The following is a 20,226-nucleotide window of genomic DNA, read 5'->3' as shown; positions in this document are numbered from 1 at the left end:
TCTGACCACTAACTGATATTGTTCTCGGTAGCCCCGAGTTCAACTTCTCAGCTGCGCTTGTAAATAGCCAACTGGTCTGCCTCCTGCCAGTTGGGATTCTTAACCTAGTTATGTTTATTTGAATATTTATTTATCATTGTTTATTTGCATTAGTCCTTAAAAGCCCTAATGGGGAGTGCCCAATTAAGAACACTTTTTTTTTTTTACACACAATCAAAGAGACTTTGGTTGAAATTCTGACAGCCTAGTGTGAATCTTGTAAAATAATTATCTGTGACATGAAAAGATTTGAAATTCAGACAGGACCTGCATAATCCCTCATAGTTTAACAGTTTATACCCTAACAGGACCTTTTTTGGCAAAGGGGGAGGCAGTGGATACTTGATAAGAGACAGTCCTGTCTTTTCAGCATTTTGAAAAGACCTGTTAGTAGGCCAAAAAGTGAATTACTGCAGCTGCATTCTCAGAGCCCAGTGACTATCTTGATATGCAGTATTGGGGTTCATTTAACCATTCCAAGCATAGAGGTGCCTCATCAGGAGCCCTTCACTAGGACCGTGCAACTCCCATACTAAACCCATATATGTCACCACATTTTTACAGACCGGTCTATTCTTAGACTTCTTTTCCCACAAAATAGGTCAGTGCAGTCTATAGGGGTGCACATCAGTAAAGAAAAAAATGGCAGCCTTAAATGGACATGTTGACTTGATCTTATAGTGAAATGATGATGTCAGTTAAAAATTAAGCCCGTACTAGTGATTGGTCACTGAGGTTCCTGCTGGTGTTTTAATTTGCGGTAAATTCAAACTAAAAATAGATTGATCTGTGAAAACACTGTGACAGGAATACGGGGTAGTTTCACGCTGATGGGCTCCTGGCCCCGTTAATGCTTCCCACCACCCTACCCCCTACCTGAGAGTCAGTGTTGTCACACCCATACCAGGGAAGACAGCAGCAAAAACATATTGTGCTTTTGTTGTCGTTGTTTTCTTTTTAACGGAAACTTCTAAAGGAACTTTAAATAGCAGCCAAAGGTTTTAGTGTAAAAATGTGGCAAGATTTTTCATCGTTCTAGGCCGTTTTAACCTCGTTCCCAGGGCCTTTTCCCTGCCCTGGGAACTTCTCCCAGTGACTGGGAGACTGGCAATAGTGGGTGAAGTCGTTACCAGGCTTTCTCCAATGTTCAATCCAAGATGGCGAAGTTGACCCGTCTGTCTGGCTGGATACATAACAACAACTCTGTGCAATGTCATGTAAAGATTACTTAATCTCGAGGTGAGAGAAACTTGCAGCATTTGGAAATCTCATCATGTTATTTTCTAAACGCTGCCCCTATGCTTAAAAGAAATCGTTAATAAACCAGCTTCTGTTTAAAACAAAGGTCCGCAATTTTTCTATGATATGCACAGAGGTATTTTGACAATGGACAGCATTTTAGTCGGACCCATCTTGCTCTGTCTTCTGTACTAATTAACCCTTGAGGTATCACTCAGGCCACTCCATTGAAAGGATCCTCTGAATCTCAAAACCTAAGACTCCCTCCAAATCTCAAAAACTAAGATCTAAGACTCCCTTTGAATCTCAAAAACTAAGATCTGAGTTTGCCTTAATTTGAAACTTAAATCAAGAACAGTGTTTTTCCCTGCTTTGATCTTTTCTAATATGTATTTGCTTTGTTTTTCCCCTCAGCCAAGCCATTCTTTAATTTCTGTAATCCCTCCTTATCCTGAGAACTGGTTGCCTCGCAGTAGGCTACACTGGATTATAAGAGGTCCTGAAATATAGGTGAGTTGGTGAGTTATAATGACTTCATAAATTTGTAGTTTTGTTCTTTTCTTTTATGTGGATCAATGGCGTAATATTAGCTGCTACTGGTTGGTCTCATCAAAAGAATTAAGAGGGGTCTTCTCTGCATCATTGATCAATTTTGCATTTATCCAATAATGCTGAATAATATTTCAGTTTTTAAGATTCGCTTTAAAAGTATAATTCATTTTACACCAAAAAGGTAGAATATCTTGCGCTATGTCATACTTTAAGGGAACTCTATTTCCTATGACGGGTGATGACTGGCCCTTTAAAAGCATGACTCATGTCCCACCGAATTTTAATCAAAATTCATGTCTCAAACATTGATATGTGGTAACAAAATTTATTTTTATCAAAAAAATTATTTCATAACAATTTATGACTCAATGCTTCATGAGCTCTCTAACAGCGTACCTCATAACTATTAAACTTATGCCAAGTCAGGCAAGGCAACAAGTTCTGTGAACTTCTCAAAGTACATCTGATAATGCATACACATTGCAAATCCAATGAAACACACATTTTTTCACTCATCAACACGTATGATTCTTTTAAAGAAATGTTTTCCTCATTGTGGCAATTTCTTCCCAATTCTCTGCCTCTGTAATGACCTCATCAATAAAGGTTTTTGACATTTTGACAGTTTCTTCCCAATTCTCTTTCTCTGGAATGACCCCATCAAGGAAGGTTTTTGAGATTGTGGCAGTTTTTTCCCAATTCTCTGTCTCTGGAATAGCCTCATCTATGAAGGTTTTAGAGATTTTGGCACTTTCTTCCCAATTCTCTGTCTCTGGAATGACCTCATCAAGGACGGTTTTTGAGATTTTGGCAGTTTCTTCCATATTCTCTGTCTCTGGAATAACCTCACTAAGGAAGGTTTTTGAGATTTTGGCAGTTTCTTCCCAATTCTTTGTCTCTGGAATAACCCCATGAAGGAAGGTTTTTGAGGGTTTGGCAGTTTCTTCCCAATTCTCTGTCTCTGGAATGACCTCATCAAGGATGCTTTTTGAGGTTTTGGAACTTTTATCCCAGTTCTCTGTCTCTGGAATGACTTCGTCATGTAAGGTTTTCAAGATTTTCGCAGTTTCTTCCCAATTCTCTGTCTCTGGAATGGCCTCATCAAAGAAGGTTTTTGAGATTTTGGCATTTTCTTCCACATTCTCTGTCTCTGGAATAACCTCACTAAGGAAGATTTTTGAGATTTGGGCAGTTTCTTCCCAATTCTCTGTCTCTGGGATAACTTCATCAAGGAAGGTTTTCGAGGGTTTGGCAGTTTCTTCCCAATTCTCTGTCTCTGGAATGACCTCATCAAGGATGCTTTTTGAGGTTTTGGAACTTTTATCCCAGTTCTCTGTCTCTGGAATGACTTCATCATGTAAGGTTTTCGAGATTTTCGCAGTTTCTTCCCAATTCTCTGTCTCTGGAATGGCCTCATCAAGGAAGGTTTTTGAGATTTTGGCATTTTCTTCCACATTCTCTGTCTCTGGAATAACCTCACTAAGGAAGATTTTTGAGATTTGGGCAGTTTCTTCCCAATTCTCTGTCTCTGGGATAACTTCATCAAGGAAGGTTTTTGAGGGTTTGGCAGCTTCTTCCCAATTCTCTGTCTCTGGAATGACCTCATCAAGGGTGCTTTTTGAGGTTTTGGAACTTTCATCCCAGTTCTCTGTCTCTGGAATGACCTCTTCATGTAAGGTTTTCGAGATTTTGGCAGTTTCTTCCCAATTCTCTGTCTCTGGAATGACCTCATTGAGGAAGGTTTTCGAGATTTTGGCAGTTTCTTCCCAATTCTCTGTCTCTGGAATGACCTTATCAAGGACAGTTTTTGAAGTTTTGGAACTTTCTTCACAATTCTCTGTCTTTGGAATGGCCTCATTGAGGAAGGGTTTCGAGATTTTGGCAGTTTCTTCCACATTCTCTGTCTCTGGAATGACCTCATCAAGGACGGTTTTTGAAGTTTTGGAACTTTCTTCCCAATTCTCTGTCTCTGGAATGGCCTCATTGAGGAAGGGTTTTGAGATTTTGGCAGTTTCTTTCACATTCTCTATCTCTGAGATGACTAGGAATGTTTGTGTAATTACGGCAGTTTCTTGCAAATTCTCTGTCTCTGGAATGACCTCATCAAGGAAGCGTTTTGAGATTATGGCAGTTTCTTGCACATTCTCTGTCTCTGGGATGACAAGAAATTTTTGTGCAATTATGGCAGTTTCTTCCAAATTCTTTGTGTCTGGAATGACCTCATCAAGGAAGGTTTTTGACATTGTAGCAGTTTCTTCCACATTCTCTGTCTCTGGGATGACCTCATCAAGGCAGGTTTCTATTATTGTGGCAGTTTCTTTCACATTTTCTGTCTCTGGGATGACAAGAAATGTTTGTGTAATTATGGCAGTTTCTTCCAAATTCTCTTTCTCTGGAATGACCTCATCAAGGAAGGTGGCCGTTTCTTCCACATTCTCTGTCTCTGGGATGACAAGAAATGTTTGTGTATTTATGGCAGTTTCTTCCACATTCTCTTTCTCTGGAATGACCTCATCAAGGAAGGTGGCAGTTTCTTCCACATTCTCTGTCTCTGGGATGACAAGAAATGTTTGTGTAATTATGGCAGTTTCTTCCACATTCTCTTTCTCTGGAATGACCTCATCAAGGAAGGTGGTAGTTTCTTCCACAATCTCTGTGTCTGGGATGACAAGAAATGTTTGTGTAATTATGGCAGTTTCTTCCACATTCTCTTTCTCTGGAATGACCTCATCAAGGAAGGTGGCAGTTTCTTCCACAATCTCTGTCTCTGGGATGACAAGAAATGTTTGTGTAATTATGGCAGTTTCTTCCACGTTCTCTTTCTCTGGAATGACCTCATCAAGGAAGGTGGCAGTTTCTTCCACAATCTCTGTCTCTGGGATGACAAGAAATGTTTGTGTAATTATGGCAGTTTCTTCCACGTTCTCTTTCTCTGGAATGACCTCATCAAGGAAGGTGGCAGTTTCTTCCACAATCTCTGTCTCTGGGATGACAAGAAATGTTTGTGTAATTATGGCAGTTTCTTCCACATTCTCTTTCTCTGGAATGACCTCATCAAGGAAGGTGGCAGTTTCTTCCACAATCTCTGTCTCTGGGATGACAAGAAATGTTTGTGTAATTATGGCAGTTTCTTCCACGTTCTCTTTCTCTGGAATGACCTCATCAAGGAAGGTGGCAGTTTCTTCCACAATCTCTGTCTCTGGGATGACAAGAAATGTTTGTGTAATTATGGCAGTTTCTTCCACATTCTCTTTCTCGGGAATGACCTCATCAAGGAAGGTGGCAGTTTCTTCCACAATCTCTGTCTCTGGGATGACAAGAAATGTTTGTGTAATTATGGCAGTTTCTTCCAAATTCTCTGTCTCTGGAATGACCTCATCAATGAAGGTTTCCATTATTGTGGCAGTTTCTTCCACATTTTCTGTCTCTGGGATGACATTATCAAGCAGAATTTCCCTGATTGCAGCGCTTTCTTCCCAATTTTCTGTCTTTGTGATGACCTCATCCCGACTTAATTCTCGAGGAGTCTCGCATATTGCCAACTCATCGTCATCAAAGTCCAGGATGGGAAACAGGGGCGGTTGGGGTTCCGCCTTGTTCGTGTCACTCTGAGAGCGCACTCGACGCAGATTTTCCCGCCATTTTTTGGCTTTTTCCTTTGGATCACCGCACTGCAGATCATTCCAAAAGAAATTTTCCATCCTTTTCATGGCTTGCAGTTTTTCCTCTAGCTCTGCTTTACGGTTGCTGCATTTACTATGAAGAGAAGTAAGTTTTCCCACAGTTAGACCTTAATAATAAAACGCATTTTCTTGCTACATGTCTTGACAGTTTCTCAGTCTTAAAGCGCAGAATATCTTAGTAACCGTGTACTGTAAGAGGAAACACTGTTGATTTGCACGGCTGTGTGTGAAATTCTTCCATTATTCAAGGCCCTTTTGATACTCACATGATCTCAGACATCAACATTTGATGCTCTTCTAATGCTCGGCCTGCTGTACTTTCAGAGAGTTCTGCTGCCATCAGATGACTTCCTGTGTTTCTCGGGGTCTGTTGGTTTCCTTCTGCAGCTCTTCCTTGCTGCTTGCTTACAACTTCAGTGCTCCTGTGTGCAAACATAGAAACAGTAAGCATGTTAATTTACAGAGTTATTTTGCAGCAGAGTTTTTGCCAAACTGGCATTCCTGCGCAAATCGTTTGAGTGCACTTTGTAACATTTTAAGAGAATTTGACGTGGAAATGGATGTGTTTAGTTATAAAAACAAAACAATTAGAATTCTTACCCTGTAGTCTGAATATCTTCTTCAATTCTTCTAATTGCTTCGCGCAAATTGCAGAGTTCTTTTTCCATTTTTCTTCTGTGGATTAACAAGAACAGTCCGTCAACAAAGACTGGAAAAAATAACTGAACAAGCGTCTTTAAAGATTCTCACCTGGACTTGACTTTTCTTTCACAGCAACTACAACAATTTAAACGTCTTACGAATCGTAAAACACCCATACTCACAAATTTGAGAGTAAAATATCAGGAGAAAATTTAACTCGCAACTTGCACAGTGTTTTTCAACTGAATGTGTCTACGTACGTCGAGTGACTATTGTGATGTTTTTAACACGACACGCGCGCGCTCGTGCTCGCGCAAGTTAAGGTGACTGCCATTTGCGACGAACAGCTACTGTTTGGTTGAATTTTAATGGTTACGCCTCTCGCAATGATTAGTCGGTGCAGAATAAATCGAATACTTTGCATCGTAAACACTGTTTTCTTGCCTTTACAAAAAACGCAACATCCCTTTACTAAAGTATTTTGCGTTCTTCAATTGTAATGACATGCACGCTCTATCTGTTCGCGCAAGTTAACTCGCTGAATCCATCGGCTTAGGATGAAGTTTTCTTTTTGTTTCTCTAAATTAGGCTACATTCTCTAAAACCAGTGGGACTGTCTAAGTCAGAAGAACCTACAATCGGGAGAGATTAAAAATCTTAGGAGTGGACCTTATATTTTTGTGGGCTTGCGGGCATTTCTTTCTAAGCAGTAATTTTTTTTTTTCAGCGCGAGGTCGTGCGGGATATTTTTGTCGATTTGTTGTCTCTTTTACGTGACTCGCTGTGCTCAATTTCTTTGTCGATTTGTCCGAGGAACCTCGTGGGATGATGCAAACGTTGATTTTCAGTTTTGAAGATTTTTGAAGTTTATGTAAACCTAGTTCGCTTCGGAGACACTACATATCTTTACAGGGTTAAATTTCCGTCTGTAACGCAGACTAAGGTAAACCCGGATTTCGACTGAGGGTTTAATTAAGCAGTTTCCAAATGTCTCACTAAGGTGAATAATGCAGTGGCAAGTGGAGTTTATGGCGTGACTGACGTTACACGCAGGAAGTTGAAAGCGTGACTAACATCACGTACACGAGCACACGATTATTGCAAGCGTAAATGGCATCACACAGGTTTTTGAAGGCGTGAGTGATAGAGGGTTGATGGCATGAACCGAGGGGATTGTTGTCGTGACTGACTTGACACACAGACGGTTGATTGGATATCGCAGTGGAAAGACTGCAAGAGTCTGAATGTAACGGTGAGTAATGACACACAAAAAAACATAACACCCTGTCAATGGAATTACTACCGATAGGACAGGTGTCCAACTTATCAACAAAGTATGCATCGATACTTAAATTTTCCTGACCCACAACGCCGTGATTTTTTCACTTTACAATGTAGATTATCCATAAAAACCTCAGAAGTGGACGTTCCCTTAAAAAGTTTATTTGCTGCAACAGAAATCAGATGCGGATATTTAGGATTCTATTCATTACATCATTTATCCGTTCTCCAAGTGGGGAATTGGGCCGACCACGTGCATGTGAAACGCTTACCAATTAATATTGTTTTTTAAGACTAATTAATGTGTTATTCTTAATTTCAGTGGCACGTTTTTTCACATGTCCAGAGATGACGCGGAAACCACAGCCGTCACGAGGTCAGTATTCTTGAACGCTAATGGAAAGGAAGTGTCTTTAAGCAGAATTGAAATAAGAATTTGTAGGAATTTTCTCGATTTGTTTCAAACCTCTATTATTTTAATAGGAGGGTGGATTTGGTGCGCGTGGCAGCCTTAACAACAAACTACACGTACTAAATGGGAAAGGGGAGAACCTGTTTTCTTTAAATCCCTTACTAAGGATTACATTTCAGTTACAAATTGCTAAAACATTTTCGGGGAATAGGTAGCTAGCCTTTCTGTTTTCAGACGAATGGATGCGATTAAATCTCGTTTTTGCCGGGCTCTTTGTCACTCTTCCAGTATTCCTATTTTGAGCATGGAATCCTCTTTTCTGATAATGTGAAATTCAACTGGTTGATATTCCATGCAGTCGTTTTAACGTCACTCTGTTACTGGCTTCTGGTATTCTTTTTACTGGCGAAATGTAAGTTTTGTGCTCCAGGGCTTTTTTCTTGTTGTCGCGTGTCATACCAAACGGTTTGTCATTCAATAAAGTCTTAAAGAGTTTTGAAATTATAGTTTGCACAGTAAACAAAAAACAAAATCGGTCACGTGGATATTTTTGTAACGTAGTTTCTTCTAGCAAACTTGAGCTCTTCAGTTTGTTCAGCGGCCTCCTACGCAGGCTTTCTTTGGGCTCGTCACGCAATCTTCCCCAGTAGGAGGCTATTAGTCCAGCTACTGTCACGTTTTAGCCCGGCCAAAGTATTCACTTATTGCTGAATTACACCCATGACGTGCAGGCGGTCGGAGAAATTTCTAGTTAAGAAAGGAGAGTTTTTTTTGTTTTGCTTTTAACCCTTGCTTGCTGTCTAATAAATGTTGAAAGGTGATTACAAACATTTGACAAGCGCGTCCGGGAAAAAAAGAAAAAAATAGGAAAGAAGTTTCCGAGCTGTAATCGAATCTGTGGCTGTCTGGACTGAGGAGCTGCAATGATCTCCACTACACCACACAGACATACATGAAGCTCTCATGCAAATAGTTAACCAAATAGTATAGCGTAAGCTATGATTCGTCATTGGTTTTCAAAGAGAACCATTAAGCAATCATGATAGCTTGTTCATATATTTTGAATCCCTCTAAAACAAGATCGAAACATGCAAAAACATCAAAAATTTTGAGATAAAGTTATCATGAAAGCCAGTATCGCGCTAAAACAGAAAAATAAGCTTAAACAAACACCAAATTTCGATCAAAGTGCCGTCAAAATTAAACAGGCGTATATTTTTCCTTTATAAATGAATATGGTGCAGGATTTTCTGGCGGAAGCTCAGCGGGCCAGTTTTGCTTACTTTACATGGATTCTAAACTTCAGGAAAATAAAAGGCATTTCAGTTGTCTTAAAAAATAAAGCGAACAAGGAGACCCCAGGACCTTTCGATTCATTCTCAGTCGCTCATTGCCTCCCGGAAACTGCATTTACTTTTTTTACTTGTTCTTAGAGCAGTAACAAGCCATATCAATGCCCCTAGCCGTTAAAATAATAAATAGAGGCAGTGTTCACAGCAGAGGAATAAAAATCGTTGTTCCAGAAAGGAAGTGTCTTACTGGAGTCTCTCAAGCTTGGTCTCATAGGTCATGTGCGTGCGCCCCCCCTTATGTTAAACTATTATTCCTCAATATTTACGTTTTACAGGTGTTTCCTAAATGTTCCTTATGGGAAATTGTTTTCATTTATCTCAGGTATTCAGTCAAGAAAAGCAGTAAGGTCTGGACGAGCTGTTGATGATGTCATTTTGGGTTGATCATACACCACGTGTGTCTTAAAGTAACTTGCCGGTACGTTAATATATCTACCGTATGTACTAGATACAAGTTAGATATCTCTTGCTTCTGAGAATTTTTTTTTTTAACCGTGTTGTGTAGCAAAAACTAAATTTTTTTGGAGGAGTTGAAAATTTGAACTTGATAAATAATATTTTGCTACTGTAAAGGGACGGCAAAGGTTTGCAAGAACAAAACAGAAATGAGGATGGACAGGACTGGGAAAGATTTAGACCGATAACATTTCAAATCTGTAGATTCCTTATTTCACATGTTTCTGATGTAACTCCTTTAACGTGCTAGGAGACGTATCACATTTTTCGTTATACTCGGTTTATATCTTTCTATGTAAAAACTGGATCTTGTCAGTGCTTTTACCCGCAACATGTAATATTGATGATAAGGTAAAGAAGAAATTATCGTTTGTTTAAGGGGAGGTATTCCTTACACTGGCGACCAAAAATTTAACTTGTTTGCACAGATAGAAAAATAGGGTTTTCATTTTAGCCTTGGTAGAACATTGATGTCGCTTGTATTTTTTCTGTCTGAGTTCATTGACTCTGTGTAAAAGAAAAAAAATACAATTTTCATTTCTGTATTGTCCTTAATCGAGTAGGCAAGAGCTTTGCAGTTTTCTTTCCTTAAATTATTTTGGTTTTACAAGGCGAGATACGTTTACCGATACATATTTTCACAACAGACGTGGCTGTTTATGATAGGGAAAACCTGCATTAACAATACATATGATAATTTTATCGACTGTAATTCTGTTTTAATTTACATGTTTTTGTTGTTGTTCACGCACAGCTCGGTGATTTTTTAATCTTTCGTTTGTAGTTTTTGCATAAATCGTCGAACAGACGTTTGTAAGTCTATTAATTGCAGATCTGAGCTGAAAGGCTGATTTTCAAGACCTCTGAAAATTGCACTTTTCAGAATCTTTGCAGAAGTCGAAGGAAAGTATCACGTATCTATATCACGTTCATTTAGCTCGTAGTCTAGTTCACAACTACAGGAAAAGGCAATCGAGTGTTGTTACAGCAAACGGCAGAATAATGCTTTACTGGATTTTGTTGATACTGCAATTAGTAAACAAGGCCGCTGCTATCGGAGGAAGAAATTATCGTTTGTTTAAGGGGAGGTATTCCTTACACTGGCGACCAAAAATTTAACTTGTTTGCACAGATAGAAAAATAGGGTTTTCATTTTAGCCTTGGTAGAACATTGATGTCGCTTGTATTTTTTCTGTCTGAGTTCATTGACTCTGTGTAAAAGAAAAAAAATACAATTTTCATTTCTGTATTGTCCTTAATCGAGTAGGCAAGAGCTTTGCAGTTTTCTTTCCTTAAATTATTTTGGTTTTACAAGGCGAGATACGTTTACCGATACATATTTTCACAACAGACGTGGCTGTTTATGATAGAGAAAACCTGCATTAACAATACATATGATATTTACAAATAATAATATTTACAAAATAAATTACTTTTATCACTCTACAAACTTGTGTCAGTTTACTGAAAGCTATGCTTGCAAGACTCTTTTGCAGATGCCTTACAAATGACAACTGACAGAAAAGAAAAACTTGATGTGGGACCCCGCCACCCCCCCGCCATCATCACTAACTGGCATTTTTTTATACTTTATAGCAAGGTTTTAGAGTCCCCATCCTTATGGTACTGTAGCCTTTAATACGCATGCGTCCTAGGTGAGCGTCTTGGCTGTAATAAGTCGAGTACGAACTATACTGTGTGTGATAACTGTAAGTAACTAATAACTTCGTGTTGTGTAACCCGAAGTTTAAAACCGAAGTTCAAACTTCGGGTTACACTACGCGAAGTTATCAGTTACTTACAGCTACCACAGACAGTATACTCGACTTCTTACAACTAAGATACTCAAACAGTACGCATGCGTATTAGAGGCCACTATACCACAAGGATAAGAACTGTAAACTCTTGCTATAAAGTATAAAATAAATGCTAGTTAGTGGTGGTGGCGGGGAGGTGGCGGTGTTCCACATCAATTTTTGACCACTTCTTAAAACTGGTAATTTTCACGGCATCTGAGAGAGAGAGCGCGCGCTCGTGAGCCAAAAGACTTACTCAAGAGTATGATGCCAAATGCGCCTGCGTAAGTGAAAAGTTGCACCACAAGGATGGGGTCTCGAAACTTTTGCCATAAAGTATAAAATAAATGCTAGTTATTAGTGGTTGGCGGAGAGGTGTTGGTTTTCCACATCATTTTTTTGGTTGCCATCCAAAATTGACTTTCTCGATGTTGGTCATTTCTATGTCATCTGAAAAAGAAGAGAACGAAAACTTTAAACACACAAGTATTTCCCGCTAAAAGACTCATAAAAGGTATCCCAAAATTTTATTCAAAACAGCATGATTTGTAACAACTTTTCAAATAGTGGAAAGGTAGTGAAATTTGCTTGCATCTCTATTTTAGTAATCAAGTTTACGCCCAAATTCACCTTGGAAGGCTTCGACCAGTTAAAATCTGTTATCCTGTACCTTAACGACGCTTAATCCTTGTCGAGTTTTATTGGCGTGAATGCTTGTTAATATTTACTGATTTGAATAAATCTCATAATATTGACGCCTGCTTTTTCACTCAAGCCTAAGTTTTTTTGCCAGTGATTTTAAATTTGATAAAGCTTGAATTAATTGATTGTTTTGGTATTAACGAGGTCAAATTAAGTATAGCTCAAATGCTCAAATGCAGAGTAAACATGTTATTAATACGACTCACCTCACGCTCACAGAAAAATAACAAAGGAACTTTCCCGATGGCGAGCGAAATGTTTCGAAAGTCATCTACTCAACCTTTAAAGCTGTTCGCTGCTGATACCTAAACGAAACAAAGAAATAAAGATATTTTAATGTTATCCGAAAAATAAAATGTAAAAGGGGCAAGAATGAACGAAAATACGATGCAAATTGTGCCGTTCGCTGCTCGCGCTAAACACATCTCATTACGTTTTCTTTTGCATAACATGCGATTTCACTGACTGTAATAAACTAACTTTAAAGATACCAAAGCGCAAACAACCAACGACACCGTCCTCTTCTCTATGACCGTTAATAATAAAATTCGTTTAATTATCTAAGAAGGTTACGATAGATGTAAATATGACAAATTTCTTATGACTTGAATGTTCTATGGCCTACATACGCGTTAGTGTCTGGATAAGCAAGATCTTATTCAATGAATGAAAGAAAGAAAGACAAAAATGCGATAAAATGTCACCAAAAAATAAACATTCACTACAAAAGTAACAATGTGTACTTTGCTGACGTTTCTACAGCTGACCATGGTGCGCGCTGTTAAAACTCGTATGCTTTGCTAGTTAATTTTTCAATGCAATTTGTGTTAAAGCCGGTTGGCGCAGTGGTTTGGTGCGCGCATTGTATAATACAGAGCTTCAGGTCTTTTCACAGTTGCAAGTTCGAATCCCGTTCCTGACGCTCAAAAAACTTTTTTTCGTTTTTACAAACTTCAATAAATTGACCGAGCCTTCCGTGCCTTAAATATTTGTAACAGATTTTATAGTGTAAAATCGGCTGTGAAGATGATTTTTACCCGCCTGGTTTGACCGTAAAGAGAACAATTTTTCTTATAAAGAAGTCAGTCTTCAACGTGAAAACCACTTACCCTTCTGCTGAAAACGTTGATGGAACCCCTGGCGTTTCATCAAGTTCTTTTTATCCGAGTTCACCATTGACTGTGAACATAATGATTATCTCAACGATTGGAAACGTTTCGTGTAGAAGGTTTTTGTCTTAGCTTAATGTCTTAGCTCCTGTTTGGCGAAAACACCATGGAAAAAAAAAACATTTTTTTTCTGCTAAATGGGCACAAACAGTAAAGCAAGCGATGTATGAAAAGGAAATGAAAGTAACCGACCTTTAAAGAGAGTAACATGCAAGCAAAGTTAAAACTGGTATCAGCCTCTGTATATTTGGTTTTGGTATAATTTCCAGAGATGAATAAAAGAACTGGACAATGTAATTGATCGACCAGAAAAGCTCGATTTATGACGCTTCATAATCCATCAAATATTTTCGCTCGCGCGCGATTGATCTAAACACGTCACGTGACCGAATATTCCCCAGCTAAAACTGGGAAATATCCGAGGATATTCATCACACTGGGGAGTAAATACAGTCGAACCTCCGGTTGCGACCACCTCTCGTAAGCGACCACCTCTCCTCGGCGACCAATTTTCCAAAATACCAAAATTTTCCAAGTCAAATCACTATATTTAAAACCTCTTGAAAGCGACCACCTCTCGTAAGCGACCGCGACCACTTTTAGAGCTAAAAATTTGAAATGTTCGTGAACCTCCCGTAAGCGACCGGTGGACAGATAATTGAACGAAAATTGGATAATGAGGTGTTGTAACAGGCCGTCGATAAAACCAGGAACACGGAACATCCCGGAACATCCCGGAACATCGAATAATTATGATAATTATGAGAAAAATATGTAAAATTAAATTTTCAAAAATAAAATAGACAAAAAGAAACTGGTATCAGCTCGAAAAATGAAAAGATATTTTAGGGGTAGGGGAGTCGGTAGGGGAGTCGGTGGGGGAGGGGTAGGGAGCGTTGGGTATTCCTTCCACTGACCACAATGAGTGCAGGCTCCTCTTCTTTCACGCGTCACGTGGCTTTACAGCACTCTGTTTTTCAACACAAACACGGACGATTCGGACGATGGATGCCAGGTAATTCATTGCGTTTCCTTTGTTGATCTCTGATTTCTTCAACATCTGAGGGCCATACTTTTGTCACTACTGTTCCGTCTTCAGGTTGCAATTATCATCCCCAGTTTTCGCGCTCTCCGCTAGGAACGTCTGGCACTATGACCCACCAAGTGCAGACTCGGCCTTTCCGAAGCCCGAGTAACAAGCAAGTTATCATTAATAAACTAGTAGTAATCAAATATTAGAGCAGTGCATTCACGCGCGTACTTCAAATGTTTGGTCTACTTTGGTGCCATTTGAATGGCTCGAGAGAAAACTAAGAATGTCAGATAACGATCTACACGTGAAGTTGAACTAGGGATGAATAGATTATAGTCTGCGCCAAAATTAATTATTAATGAATATTAACTTGTACTTGACAAAACATTTTCCAGGAATGGCATTTCAACCGTCACCCTGCAAGCAGAGCGTTTTCTTACGGTACATATGCTTTGGCGACACTTAGAATTCAATTTCATATCGCCAGCACTTGTAACAAATATTTCTTGAGACAATAAAGTTTTGAGTAGCGACCCCGCAAGACCGCGCGTCGCCAAACGTTTTTAAATTTTGTGTTTGCATTTGTTTACACTGTCATTGTGGTTGAGCAGTCCGAACTAGTTTAGACAAGAAACTCAGTGCCGAAGAGTTTAGATTTCTATCTCATAGAGAAACTATTTCTTTATGAGGAATCGGCGTGTATATGCATATCTTTGAATTGACATAATGAATTGAATAAAGAAATCACACGCGCGTGCCCCGTATTTTTCGGTCTGATTAAAGAGTTCGAACGCCACCACCTTGGTTTTCTATGAACAACGAAATCTGGGAATAAGGGACAGTCACGTGATTGACCTGATTGCGAACGACTGGAGGGAATGGATTAGTCCTCTAAGTTGCGAGCCCTCTACCCTGCGAGCAGTTGGTTTCTCCTACGCCTGCTCGTAGGGTACGAGCCTTCTTCACTCATTGCAGTTTTTGTTTTGTCGTTGTTTTGTTTTTTTATTTTCCGAGCTGATACCAGTTTGTTTTTGTTTAATTTAATTTTGAAAATTTAAATTTACAGATTTTTCGCATAATTATTATAATTATTCGATGTTCCGGGATGTTCCTGGTTTTATCGACGGCCGTAGTAATATTATCGCATTCCTGAATAGTACAAGATGCGGAAATTTGTCAATGAGAAGTACCGGATTTTTTTTTTCTCAAAATCGACTTTTTACATGAATAAAGCATTTAAAACAGGGATAAGTCTCTTCCAGGTCACCTTATGGTAATGAGGCAAAATTTTGACCCAATCTGGTCTTATCTCTCGTAATCGACCACGTCCTGTAAGCGACCATCCAGGCTTGACATTTTGGGTGGTCGCTAACGGGAGGTTCAACTGTATAACACTTCTAAGCTTGGTTACCATGGTTACCATAGTTTGTTTAATACCATAGTTACTATAGTTGTTGGATCAACGTTTGCGATAAAATGCAAAAATACTTATTGAAGTAACTTTTGCGACAAAATCCATCTGTAAATAGTGAAAAAAAAAAGACTTTCCGCTTGTATGTAGGGTTTTCCGCAAGTTGCTCGGTAACTTTTTGGCAACTTCTCGTATTTCGAGCAACTTGTTTTCGTTTCGAACAAACCTTTTGGATTCTGAGCAATTTCTAGTTTTCTACCAATTCTGGTAAATCGGAGAAGCTTTCAGTGATTAAACTGGCCTTCCTTCCGAATTTCACAGTGTTTTAGTAGACAATTTATGAATTTCCTGTGAAAACAGAACCAGATACCCCCTCCCCTCTGGGGTAGATCATGGGTACAAGATACAGCCGCGCTGCTAGGTCAGCGGGTTTTTTTAAAGTTCCACACTCGACTGACTCGAGTGTCTCAGATGAAGAATTTTTACAACATTAATATTACATACATTTTTTGGTTTTAATTGAGGACAAAGTTATTTAGCAACGCTGGTTACGCCGCAAAATTGCACAAAAATGTTTAGAAATCTTACTTTTGTTGTATATTTTTGCGTCAGACCAAAGAAAGGAAGAGAGTAACACAATTTTAGGAGGGACGGGTTTGAGCAACTTTCGTTACAAAAGCAACTTTTGACTTTTTTTGAGCAACCTTTTGAGAAATTGCGAGCAACTTTTTGGGAAATCTCGAGCAACTTGTGTAAAGCGCTACCTGTCTGCACTTGAAGCTATTTTGAAAAAAAAGCAGCTGTGGAGAGGATCGCAGGCGCACCGAAAGACAAAAGGTTGGAAACATTTAAAGTTCTTACCCAGAAAAAAGTGGTGGATCGACTTTTTCAGAAACACTAACAGTTTTTCTATTTAAACTCCAAAATTCCAAAACCATTTGTTACAGCAGTAACATAGAACTTCCATCGTGAAAGAACAAGGCTGAAAATTGGGGATAAATAAAGAAAGTATTCTTTGGGGGTAAAACTGTGACGCTTTACCTCAGTATCTGGCTGTTTTTGAGTTTTAATAGTTTATCTTTTTTGCAACCAAGGGCGATATACACCTGGGCCGGGTTGTTCAAAATGCGATTAAGCTAACCCAGGATTAGCGAGAATTTTGATTTCATTTTTGGAACTTTTCGGCGAGGTTTTCTGTTTATATTGTTTGTCCTTCAGTTTTGAACTTTAGTGATCTCAAACTACACAAAACACAAGCAGTGGGAAACATTTTTAGAGAGAAAAATTTATACTTGGGATAACTTTTAATCCTGGGTTCGCGTTAATTTCGAACAACCCTGCCGTGTGCGAAGTATATATGAAATAATTCATATTTGATCTGCGGTTGTAGATGAAAGTGAAGAACGATCATCGCAGTGAATTTTCCAATTTAAGCAATTGGAAAGAAGAAGCCTGAAAAAATCAGGGCTTCAACGGGATTCGAACCCGTGACCTCCGCGATACCGGTGCGATGCTCTACCAACTGAGCTATGAAGCCACACATTGGAAGCCAGGTCAATTAACTGAGTTCGTATCTTCCCGTGAGGAGTGAAATGATGTGACGTATATATGAAATAATTCATGTTTGAACTGCGGTTGTAGATGAAAGTGAAGAATGATCATCGCAGTGAATTCACAGCGATGATCATTCTTCCCTTCTGGCCCTGTGTGTTAAGGAAAGGACAGTGGCTTTTCTGCACAGGTGTGCATTATTCTCTTTCCCAGTCCCTCTGCATGTTTCTGCATTACTCCATAACGTAACTAGCGTTCAAAAGCTTATAAAACATAAACTCGTGGGTATCACAAAACAAAACGATAGTAAAGACGAAGTTCACTGTTAACTTAACTTCTGCTTTTCTATCACTGATTCTAAGTAATGAGTAAGCGAGCGAAGGGAGAGTGGCTAGAGGGTCTATGGATCGGGCGAAAAAATGTACACAAACCAACCCTTGCTCAGCTGGCGTCGCTCTACATCCCGCAGTTTATACCTTGCTACCGCCATCGTCGATTAAAAGAAAGCAGAGCACCTGTGAACAGGCAAACGAAAGAATGCCTTATATCCTAATTCAAAATATGTTCCAGTTAATGTTTCCTACTCACCGATTAACTTCTGTACCTCACGGTTGGGTCATTTCATCCTTGACTCCCTGGTATCAAAGATAGAAAACTGCGGAAAAATTTTCGTGGTTACTTGAAACTGAATAATACAGGATGACAAACATTGATAGTTAAGTACTCTCCATAAAGTGTATGCAGACAGTCCCGTTCTTGTCTCGCGGATGACTCTTGAACAAAGTTCAAGATCCATTCAGCGCATGCAGACAGTCCAGTTGTTCCTAATTAAGTTTTTATTTTGTACCGGCAATTTGGATGTAGGACCAGTCTTTGCTTGACAGAACAGAAAACTCAGAAAAATAATTTTTAGGTGTAACCCCAGAGGGGTACTTCCAGAAAAATTGAGTGGGGGTGTGCGGCCCGCTTCCCAAAACTCTTACCCTATTTATGACCAAAATCTGCGATATCCCTACCCTATTTATGACCTGATCAAAAATTCGAAACCTTTTTTATAACCTGACCCTTAAATAAAAACCCTGTTTCAGACCTACGTTATGATTGGTTCCCTAGTTCAAACAAATGTTAAGTTACCATAAACATAATTTGTGAAGGGCTTTTGTTGCTTTTCTTTTCCATAATGATGAAAAAGTGGCTTCTTCTTAAAAGCTTACCCATATGAAAGCTAGAGTGCAAAAACCATATCCTATTTATGACCAAAATCAGCTAAAATCTACACCCCATTTATGACCAAAACGGCTGAAAAACCATACCCTTTAGGGCCGCACATACCTATATAGCCCATATAAGGGAATACCCCTCCGGGGGTGGAACCAGCTCCCTTGTGGGCCAGTCCTTACACCCAAGGTCTTTTGTACAAAGCTCAAGATCCATTCAGCGCATGCAAACAGTCCAATTGTTCCTAAACAGAATTCTTATCTTGTGCCGGCAATTTGGATGTAGGACCAGTCTATGCTTCACAGATCAAGAAACTCAGGAAGAGAATTTGTAGGGTGGAACCAGCTCCCTTGTAGGCCAGTTCTTACACCCAATATCTCTTGTACAAAGCTCAAGATCCATTCAGCGCATGCAAACAGTCCAATTGTTCCTAAACAGAATTCTTATCTTGTGCCGGCAATTTGGATGTAGGACCAGTCTATGCTTCACAGATCAAGAAACTCAGGAAGAGAATTTGTAGGCTAGTTCTTACACCCAATATCTCTTGTACAAAGCTCAAGATCCATTCAGCGCATGCAGACAGTCCAATTCTTCCTAAACAGAATTCTTATTTTGTGCCAACAATTTGGATGTAGGGCCAGTCTATGCTTCACAGATCAAGAAACTCAGGAAGAGAATTTGCAGGGTGGAACCAGCTCTCTTGTAGGCCAGTTCTTACACCCAATATCTCTTGTACAAAGCTCAAGATCCATTCAGCGCATGCAGACAGTCCAATTGTTCTGAAAAATGTTTTGTTATCTTGTGCCGGCAATTTGGATGTTGGACAAGTCTATGCTTTAAAGATCAAAAACCTTAGAATTTTTGGTGGTACATTTGACCCCCTTCAAAGGCCAGTTCTTACATAACAAGTTTCTGTCGTGATCCATTTTGTCAGACCAGTCTGTGCTCTACACAGCAGAAAATCCAGGGGCTGATAGAATCGCTTTTTTTAAATGACGATACGTGAAACAAGGTTTATATACTTACTGGCCTTACTGTCTGTGTGATTTGCAACTGTCGCCTCCTCACCTGTGCCAGCGACGTACAAAGCTGCCGTAGAATATGTCGTCTGGTCGATGGTTGAACTGATGAAAGAGGACGGGAGAAACATTAATATTAATTGTCGTTTCCTCGTAAATTTCTGTTAAATAACCAAGTTATTTACCTGCTAATAAAGCTAATAAGGGTAATTAAATCTAACACAGCACGATCTAAAAATTGCATTCTTTTGAGGAGGGACGTAGTTACAACCCTGTAATTAGCCTTTTTCTACCTAAAAAAACAATCTCTGGCGTCAGCTTGGGCTGTAGAGAGGCTTTAAAAAATTTCGAACGTTTTGAAGAAGTTTGTATTACAATAAGGTAGTATCTTAGGGAGTAGGAAAATAACCTGTTAATTCATCATTTCAGTAATATTCTGGTGTTTCTGTGCCTTCTTTCGATGAGCTAAACATTTGACAGTCCACAAAGACATCCTCGCAATGCGCGTGTGCGGAGAGGAATCTGTACTTTGACAGACGCGAGTATTAGTATATTCTACAGCAAGCAAGCAAATACCTGATGGTAATCGATTAGTAATCGCAGGCCGCAACGCATGAAATCAAAGATGAAAATTAAGGGAAGGAAAGTTAATCCCCCTTATTATATGGCTA

At 39.3% G+C, this 20,226-nt stretch overlaps 1 long non-coding RNA gene across 2 annotated transcripts; it reads left to right on the top strand.

The window, feature by feature from the left end:
* Positions 1 to 1,162: 1,162 nt before the first annotated feature.
* LOC110053234 (uncharacterized) lies at positions 1,163 to 11,106 on the top strand. 2 transcript variants are annotated; one of them, XR_002297121.2, is made up of 6 exons: positions 1,163 to 1,278; positions 1,693 to 1,788; positions 7,156 to 7,407; positions 7,759 to 7,812; positions 9,523 to 9,618; positions 9,774 to 11,106. It is a non-coding gene; the product is annotated as an uncharacterized LOC110053234 (long non-coding RNA). The 2 variants fall into 2 exon arrangements; XR_002297119.2 differs by having other exon boundaries at positions 9,523 to 11,106.
* Positions 11,107 to 20,226: the final 9,120 nt, after the last annotated feature.

This window comes from Orbicella faveolata, unplaced genomic scaffold (assembly GCF_042242905.1).
Source record: "Orbicella faveolata isolate gen_17 unplaced genomic scaffold, um_ofav_v1 contig_3, whole genome shotgun sequence".
Lineage (NCBI taxonomy): Eukaryota > Metazoa > Cnidaria > Anthozoa > Scleractinia > Merulinidae > Orbicella > Orbicella faveolata.
This window is presented reverse-complemented; position numbering and strand designations above follow the sequence as displayed.